We start from the raw sequence: 9197 nt of genomic DNA on the forward strand, positions 1-9197 counted from the left end.
ACAGCGCGGGGGGGGGGGGGGAACCTGAATAGAACTTAACACTCTGACATTTTTCCATATGTTTCTCAAAAACCAATATTGACCCGGCTCCCCCCCCACCCTCCACCCCCTGGCCCCCGGCTATAGTCCCGAGCCCCCGGAGGACGGGTCGCTCCGACGCGGCCAGAAACCGCGGGCAGCCGGGTCCAGGGGAGAGGGCCGCATTGTGCCGCCCAGGATGGGGCTGTCCTCCGGGGGGGGGGCCGGCGGAGTGGTCGCCGCCACCGGGCTCAAGCTGTCAGACGCGGGCGGGGCCCCGTGAAAAGGGCGAGGGGGCAGGCCACGCCCGCCCTAATGGCTCCGTCTGAGAGGGGCCGATTGTGCCTGTGCCCCGGACCCCGCTGGCGCGCGGTGCGGGCCGGCGGGAAAGGGACGGCGGGGGACCCTCGCATGCGCGGCTCGCCACCCCCCCCCCCCCCCCCCCCCCCCCACCCCCGTCGCGAGCCGGCGCTTCTCAAAAGGCCACATTACAATCAATTAAGCCCTAATGAGCAGGACTCGGGCTTGTAACCTGCGGCTGGGGTTGGTATTTAGCGGAGTCCTGGCGGCGCGGCTAGGACGTCAATAACCTCGGAAATAGCTCCGGCGCTGGAGTTTAGGTATGAAAAGACGGCGGCGGGGGGGGTGGGGGGCCGTGCCTGAGTCCTCCTTTGAGTCTCTTAACCCTTTGAAGAGTAGGGGGGGTGTTTTTTGGAATTGTTCTAGAACTCTAGTCGCTTTCAGTCACCAGCAGCGATTGTGACATCAGCATCAGAATGTTCAGTTAAGAGCATTCTAAACACTTATTTGTGACCTCACATCTTAGAAGGTTCATTGTCTATTCCAAAGGGAAGATGCTTCCAAGACAAAAAAAGGTATTTTTTTACTACGTTTCATGCTTCTTCCCTTTGTTCTCATTTGCCACACCTGCCAACCCTCCTCCTTTTTAATGAAAAAATCCCCACAGCCACTCCAGGAAACTAGAAAAGTGATTTGCATCAGACCGGCCAGGTAATTACCGGGGTCTATTCTGTGCGGTGTTGACGGATGGCGGTTACCGGTGATGAAATCGGGGGGCCATGCGGAGAGGGCTAACCGTTACACCTGGGCGCCGCCACCCCCAGAGTTTTAACGAACCTTCCCAGCAGCCCTCTCTGCGGACTCTGCCTCCGTGGGGGGGGTGGGGTTCTGAATAGAGGGGTGGGGGGGGGGGGGTGCTGTGTGGCTGCAGGCCGGTTTCGGAGTTGGGCCTCTGGGGCGTCTCACCTGTGGAGCCCCATTCTCCGGGGCAGAGGCACCTTCCTGAGCGGGACAGAGCACAGCCCACAGGGAGGGGGCTCTGTGGGTAAACACATTGGGCAGGGGGGGCCAGTTTGACAAGAGGTCTACCAGCAGGCCGTCAGTGTCCCACAGGGGAGCTTATTACAGACACAGCGCTCTCCAAGTACTTGTGTGACCCCACCCCCTATTCACACACGCACGTGCGAGCATGCATACACACACACACACACACACGCACACACACACACAAACAAACCAGCTCTGTATATATAAATCTGAGGGTGAATAAATGCCCATGACCAGTATCACTGTGCAAAGGACGGGGGCCTGGGAGCAGCAGAGGAGTCCACACTGTGTGTTTCAGGCCCGGTGCCAGAGTGACCTCACAATTCTGACTGAGACATCCCAACAAAACCCCAGGCAGACCCTGTCTGTCAGTGTCACCCTGCTCACCACCCTTCCACAAATAATTCAGTTTCATTCGGATTATTACAGTCACAGACACAAAGAGGTGACAGAAAACACGGATTTAATGAGGCTATCAGTCCCCACAGTGCGTCTCTGCTGCTGGAGTTCACACACACACACACACACACACACACACCCATACGCACACACACACACACACACACACACACGTCCAACGCTCGGCTCGTACCATCACGCTGAGGCAGGGCGGAGCAGAGAGGTGCATTGTGGGAGCGGCACCGGGGCCATTTCAGACAGTAATAATAAGCTCATCGGGGGTATTCTCATTACTGAGTCTGCGGGGGGGGGGGGGGGGGGGGTGTTTAATAACCTGGGGTATAATAACCACCTCCCTCATCTGCGGCTAACGCTCATCTCAGCAACGCACACTCAGACAGAGCGCGTTCTCTTCCCGTGGACTGTTCCCTCCCCACAGGAGAGCCCCCCACCCTCCCCCCCCCAAACCACCCAACCCCCCCACCCCCCCCCCCTCCGCCCCTGCCCTCTCAGCCCTGCGTCTCACCGCCTGTGATATTTCAAACAGTGGAGGTGTAATAAAGGGAGTAGGGAGAGCTTTACAAAGGTTATTCTGAGGTTCATAACGTTTAGATGGAAATTTTCCCAGACTGCAGTGGGGGGGGGACCCTCTTCCCAGCATGCCTCTAGTTTGATTAAATATGAGAATGGCGAGAGAGAGAGAGAAAGATGGAGAGAGAGAGAGAGAGAAAGATGGAGAGAGAGAGAGAGAGCGAAAGAGAGAGAGAGAGAGGACGATATTGCTCTGTGTGCTGCCGTCCTGTTAACACACGATGCTCCCCTGAGACAGCTGAGGCCACAGAGAATCGGCTTCCTGTAACAGGGACAAGGCTTCAAAATGGACGCCCGGCTAACCTGAAAATCAGGGGGATCCGTTAGGCCCACCTAGATATACGTCCTCATGCCCCAGGTGAGACATATCAAACATATCAAAGTACCCTCCAAAAAGGGTAGCTTGAATTTCTACAGTCAACATTCAGCTTTAACATTCATTCAGTCTTTCGTGAAGTATCACATTATGTGATATGTTAGCTTCCCTAGACAAAGTTAAACAAATATATGATCAGTATTGGTGGAGTGTGTCACTTTTCTCACAGCATCCCACTAGAATGTGTTCATTAATTTGTCACAAAACCAAACCTATCACTTTCTATCATTTGTTTTTCTTTTTCTACGTAGATCTGAAACCGCAGTTTCAGTCGAGGCTGGCAATAGCTGACGTTATCACAATGCACACTGGATAAATGTCAAAATAGATTTCAAAATAAAAAATAAAACTGGGAATTTAATTAAATTCTCTGTGGGTTTTGAGTGCACTGAATACATCTGCAGAGACTTTTAAAAGGAGATCAGAGAACTCTCAGTAAATGGCCAAGATAACCAACTTCTAGTCAAGTCAGCTCTTCATAATGTATTCTCTCCAATATTGTAACATTTTATCAAAGCACTGAAACTGACTCTGCTATTATTAAATGACTCGCTCAGCGAGAGCGGGGGGGGGGGCGAGTTTTTTGGCACTTGGCGGTTCGGAGCACCCCAGGGCGTGCGCATATGACCAGCTGGGGGACGGGTATAATTGTCAGCTGGGGGACGGGTAGAAGCGCATGACATAACCAGGTGATCCTACCACGGCTTCCCATTCAGCCACGACTGTGGCCGCCATTTTAAGAAGCCACCGCAAGCGAGCGAGTCGCTCACTGTCAATGAGCATAACGCCAATTAAGAGTGTTCATAGCAAAACATGTGACTTCGGTCTGACCCAGGCAGAAGATTACAGCTCTAAATTACCGTCCCGACACAATTCACACACAGATAAGGTCAAATTTTTTATAAAAAGTGTCTCTGATTCCATTTGTTCCTTGCGGTGTTCCCCACTCCTGATTTGCACATCGGAACTCTTTCACCTTTCCCAAGGCGTTCCCAAATATTTCCCACCTCCAGGTGCACAATTGTCAGCTGCCCCCCCCCCCCCCCGACATCCAGCTTCTAAAACAGAGAAGGAGGCTGGCTGGAGAAGCCTTGCAGCTGAGCAGCCAACAGCCGCTTGTCGTGCTTCTATAGTCGTCCTGGCCAATCACAGGCAGGGACACGAGAAGTTGCAGTGTGTGCCGTGGGACTGCTATGACATCATCGGAATCTTTGCAAGAAAGCTCCGGAGCTGTTTGCATTCCGGCAGGTGTTTCTTTTCTTCCCTTTATTTTCTGCTGATCTCCAGTTCTCTCTCTCCCTCTCTCTCTCTCCCTCTCCCTCTGCCTCTCTTTCTCTCTCTCTCTCTCTCTCTCTCTCTCTCTCCCTCTCTCTCTCTCTCTCTCTCTCTCCCTCTCTGCCTCTCTTTCTCTCACACACGATAAGTGATTCTGAGTGTACTGTAAACACCGTGCTAAATCTCTGCCATTCAGAAAAAAAAAGTTTAGTGGAAATTTATGCTGCAAATTCAGGAAATACATGAAAGGCACAGGCTTCAGTCAATGTACATGAGCACTCAATATGCTGTATTGTAGCATTTTCTTCATAGAAATTTCTCAGAATATCTCCCTCTCTCTCTCTCTCTACTATGCTCCCCCTCTCTCTCACACACACACACAAAATAATAAAGTATAAACATGCACATATTGCACCATGAAGCCATTGTTCATCATGGCAAACGAAAACATGAAGAGGGTGGCACAGAGAGGTTTACAGCTTGGTCCACACCGAGGCAGCAGCACTTCCCATTGTGATGTGAATGGCTCCAGCTCAATGCAGAGTCTTCTGTGCTCTTGAGCGCAAAAAAAGGGGAGAATTGACCCCACCGCTTGCCTTAATTTAGTTTCCATTCATCTGAGCTTCTCCACAGTCTTAGTGGGTCTCAGTGAGAGTGCTGTCATTTGTAAGCATCAGTGAAAAGATTTCTAATCTGAATGGAGAACACAACACCATTCGTACATTGCCAGTGGCAAGCAATGAGTGAACAGCACCAGTCAACCAGTCACCTCAGGGTTTGCTTAGATTTTAGAGATAGCTTCCACCAGCAGGCATAGCTTCTAGTACTGATGATGAAGGGCTTGAAGTCAGTCTCTCAGTTCATTGTAATGATGCCGTTAAAGAGCATAGGATGTACCGTATGTAATTGTGCCACATTTTTGTGACACAGAACACTCTGCGGATCTGTCCATCTCCATGGTGATATAGAGCTTGTCTAGGGTATACACTGTCTGACCCTGTCCAGTGATTACCAACTGGCCTACACAGTAAAATGTTGATAAATGTTCAGTGAGGTTTCAGTGTGTAGAGCCGAGGAGAAACCCCAGAAAATGCCCAAGCTATGCAAGCTATGACAGACACCAACACCCCCATACGCTGACCATTCTGCTGCAACTCTGAAACAGCCAGACTGAAAAAGAGACAGACAATCAGACAGAGAGACACCAACACCCCATACGCTACTCATTCTGTCCCAACCCTGAAACACAGTCACACTGTGTGTGTGTGTGTGTGTGTGTGTGTGTGTGAACACGTGTGTGTGCGTGCATGTGTGTGTGTGCGTTCGTGTGTGAATGCATGCATGTGTGTATGCGAGCATGTGTGTATATGTGTGTGTGCATGTCTGTGTGTGCATGTGTATGTGTGTATATGTGTGTGTGCATGTCTGTGTGCGTGTGTATGTGTGTATATGTGTGTGTGCATGTCTGTGTGAGCGTGTGTATGTGTGTATGCGTGTGTGTGCTTGCAGGTATGTGTGTATGCGACCATGTGTGTGCGTGCATGTGTGTATGTGTGTATATGTGTGTGTGCATGTCTGTGTGTGCGTGTGTATGTGTGTATGCGTGTGTGTGCGTGCATGCATGTGTGTATGCGAGCATGTGTGTGCGTGCATGTGCGCATACGTGTGTGTGCATGTCTGTGCGTGCCTGAGTGTGTGCGTGTCTGTGTGTGTATGTGTGTGTGTATGTCTGTGTGTGTGTGTGCATGTGTGTATATGTGTGTGTGCATGTCTGTGTGTCTGTGCGTATGTGTGTGTGCGTGTGTATGTGTATAGGTGTGTGTGCATGTCTGTGTGTGTGTGCGTGTGTATGTGTATAGGTGTGTGTGCATGTCTGTGTGTGTGTGCATGTCTGTGCGTGCCTGAGTGTGTGCATGTCTGTGTGTGTGTGTGTGTGTATAAACCGTGCCAGGCCGTGCCGTTCGCCCATTGTTCCGCCGCTGCTGATAACCCCCCCCCCCCGGTGACCTTCCAAAGACGAGGGGTCACCCCCCCCCCCCACCCACCCCCCACCCCCCCACGCAAGGCAGACCCACACCAGGCCCTTTGTCACCACGCCACTCATTAACCCGCACTTCCACCATCGGACAACACTCAGGACCGGCGGCTCCCGGGATGTTTAACTCTGAGCAAACAGCCCAAGCGGCACGCGGTCCTTCAGAAAGCTGATAACGGAGGGCGAGTTTCCTTCTGAGAACCGGGGAATGGTGTTTTTATGGGGTTCCCCCGGACACAGAACCCCACGAAGGATCAGTTATTTGCTATTGTTTGCTGCGGTCAAAATGGCATAACGGCCCAGGGAGATGTTAAGGGTTGCCAGATTTATAATATGCCAAAGCAGTACCAGATCGGGGGAGGGAAACAGAAGAAATTAATTACAAAACCAGCAGTCAGATTTCAGTCAGTTATAAATACTGGACATTAATGTTGATCGGATCGGACCACAAACTGGACTAGTACAAATCATTTGGAAACTGGACATTCCTGGTCTGAAATCGGGAAAAGCAACCCAAGAGCTACTCACTGGGGTGGCATTACAGACCTTCTCCAGAGAGGTTGTGATTAACACTGATCTGGTGAAAGCAGTGAAGCTGAGCTAGCAGCAGTAGCAGCATAGCTGAAACTGCTATGTCTCCTTCAGGATGTGGCCCGCAAATTCGCCTGCGACCGCTCTGACTTTTGCATGAAATGCCGGGCGTTATGTAGGGCATTACAGAATAATATGATTTCGGCAAGCTCCCATACACTGCAGGCAGCCAAGACTGTGATCATTACTGTGAGAGAGAAAGGGCTCGGAGGTCAATGAACTGCACCTACGCTTAATACAGAAGCTGCTACATCCAGCCACTGGGCCAGAGCATGTGCCCCCCCCCCCCCAGGGATGCCCTCCACCCCAAGCACCCCCCCCCCCCAGTCTTCCTCACCTCAGCCTGTTGGCTACATTAGGACAGTTTTTGGGAGCTTAACCACTTACTTGTACGTTACCTAGTTGAAAATGTAGAATTTGCAAATACAGAGGGCTACCTGTCTGCTATGTGTATTTATATTTGACTCTGACCTGATGGCAGGTTATTTTACAGCTGCTGTCTCATGCCCGCCCTGGGAGTTCATTAAAAATTTAATTTAATGTTTCTGTGACATTTTCAGAGAGCATCGGAGTCTAATTTGGAGCTTACTGCCGCTTAAAAATTTATCAGAATTAAATTAGCTACTCGTAAGTGAATGGAAGCCTTCGTACGCATTTAATTTATCAGCAATTCTCTGCCAGGCTTCCTCCCTCATTTTGGCCACTCTAGCAGTGTTCGATTTGCTGGGTTAGGATTTGCTTTCTCTTTTGCATAACCCTCAATGAGAAGGCCTTGGTCATTTGAGCTGAAAAAATATCCCCCTTCCAGTGTATATTTCAGTGATATACAACCCCAAGACAAAAGAAAAACAACACAGGATCCCATACGAGAGTTTTAAAAATATCACTTTTGTCAATTTCAGTGTGTTGCGTGGCACTGCAAAGGCTGGCCTCACCGAGCTTTGTGTAGTTGTTCCAAGTGGATTTAATACACAGATTCTCCCACAGCCTTTGTTTCTTGCCTACATATGTAATTACACAAGTAATCTTTCCTTTTACACTTTTTATGTGCACACCTCTGACAGTCATCTTATTCAATTTATTTATCTTTCATTAGCTCGTTATAATTTAATTTTTAATCTTTTTAATTAGTCTTACCTTCATGCATGCTCTGCACTATGTCGCCATTACCTCACGTAAGCCGACTGATACTTTCAATGAAGAAACCTCGCTTTTTGTCCATATAAGGAGTCTGATCCTGTTTTCGGATTGCGATTCATCTCCCCTTTAAACCAGTTATCCAAGATGATTCAATGCCAGACTGACTAATCAAATCGCCATTCAACTTTCGGAAAACAGGGTAAACCCCAAATTTAATTCACGAGAATATTTGATACACCACGCATCAAATCATCCTGGATCGTTTAAGCGACGTACATGAAAACAGGACGTGTTTGGACTGCTTTATCACTGCTCTCTGACTAGATACAGTGTTCCTGGCCCCTGTGGATGCTTGTACAATCCTCCCAGAGACGTATTAGACCACATTTCACTGAGCAGCAGTAAGGAGACCCAACATCCAAAGAAGATCAACCTGATGGTGCAGGTCAGCTGACATAAAGGCCTCCCTTTGTATTACACGCTGACGGCCACTGCGGGTTGCCAGATTCAGAACTGGTGAAAACAGGTCGACGTGCACGGCAGGAAGTGAGATCGCGAAGAAGGGAACTGCACGCCGGACCAGGGGGAGAGTGAGGAGAGGGGGGGGAGTTCCCTTCGGAACCGGGTCGCAGTTAGGGGAACCGTTGACATGCAAGTTGACCGCAAACCGGACCTGTGTAAAATAATTTTTTTGAAAAAACCGGACATTCCAGTCGAAAAAACCAGAAGTCTGGCAACGCTGGGCCAGGCCCTCAGATGCCGTGTGACACGCCTGTCTCTCTCTCTCTCCCGCTCGCTCGCCCGGCCTGTCTCCGGGCGCGGCCGATTGGTCACGCCGCATTCCCTTCGACCCTAAAGGGTCAGACGGTAATCGCAGACAGACAGGAGACAGTCCCTCATCACAAGGGTCAAAGAGCACCCACAGTCACCACCCTGCCCCCCCCCTCCTTCTCTCAAATCTTACTGATTAATTGTGCCGCACTCTTGGGTTGTGTTTCCGTAGGACCCCGTCACTCTCCACAGCGCCCACAGGCAATATCCACAACCGCTGTTTTCGGCTGCCCTTACTTAATTGGCTGTCTGCGGCTAATCAGCAGGCTTTAAAGGTCGCGTAAAAAAAAGAAGAAGAAGAAGAAGAGTCCCTTTAAACCAGCCTAAGCCAGATTCTAAAAATAATCCTGAGCCCCGGCCCTGTCCCCGGCCATTAGGAAACCTTTGATCTTTTTCACAGAGAGATCTCGTCGCATGGGAACAGGAGCCAGCGAAACGCGGGCCTATTTCTGCAGCCCTGAGTATCTGGCACCAGAACTGTGAAGAGGAGGAGGAGGAGTTAACCTGAGGAAGATGCTCCCAGTGGCTAAGGAGAAGGCTCTGGGTTGGGGTTAGTCAGCATCAGGTCCCTGGGGTGTACATTACGCTGTGAGG

The sequence above is a fragment of the Anguilla anguilla genome, chromosome 11 (genome assembly GCF_013347855.1).
Source record: "Anguilla anguilla isolate fAngAng1 chromosome 11, fAngAng1.pri, whole genome shotgun sequence".
Classification (NCBI taxonomy): domain Eukaryota; kingdom Metazoa; phylum Chordata; class Actinopteri; order Anguilliformes; family Anguillidae; genus Anguilla; species Anguilla anguilla.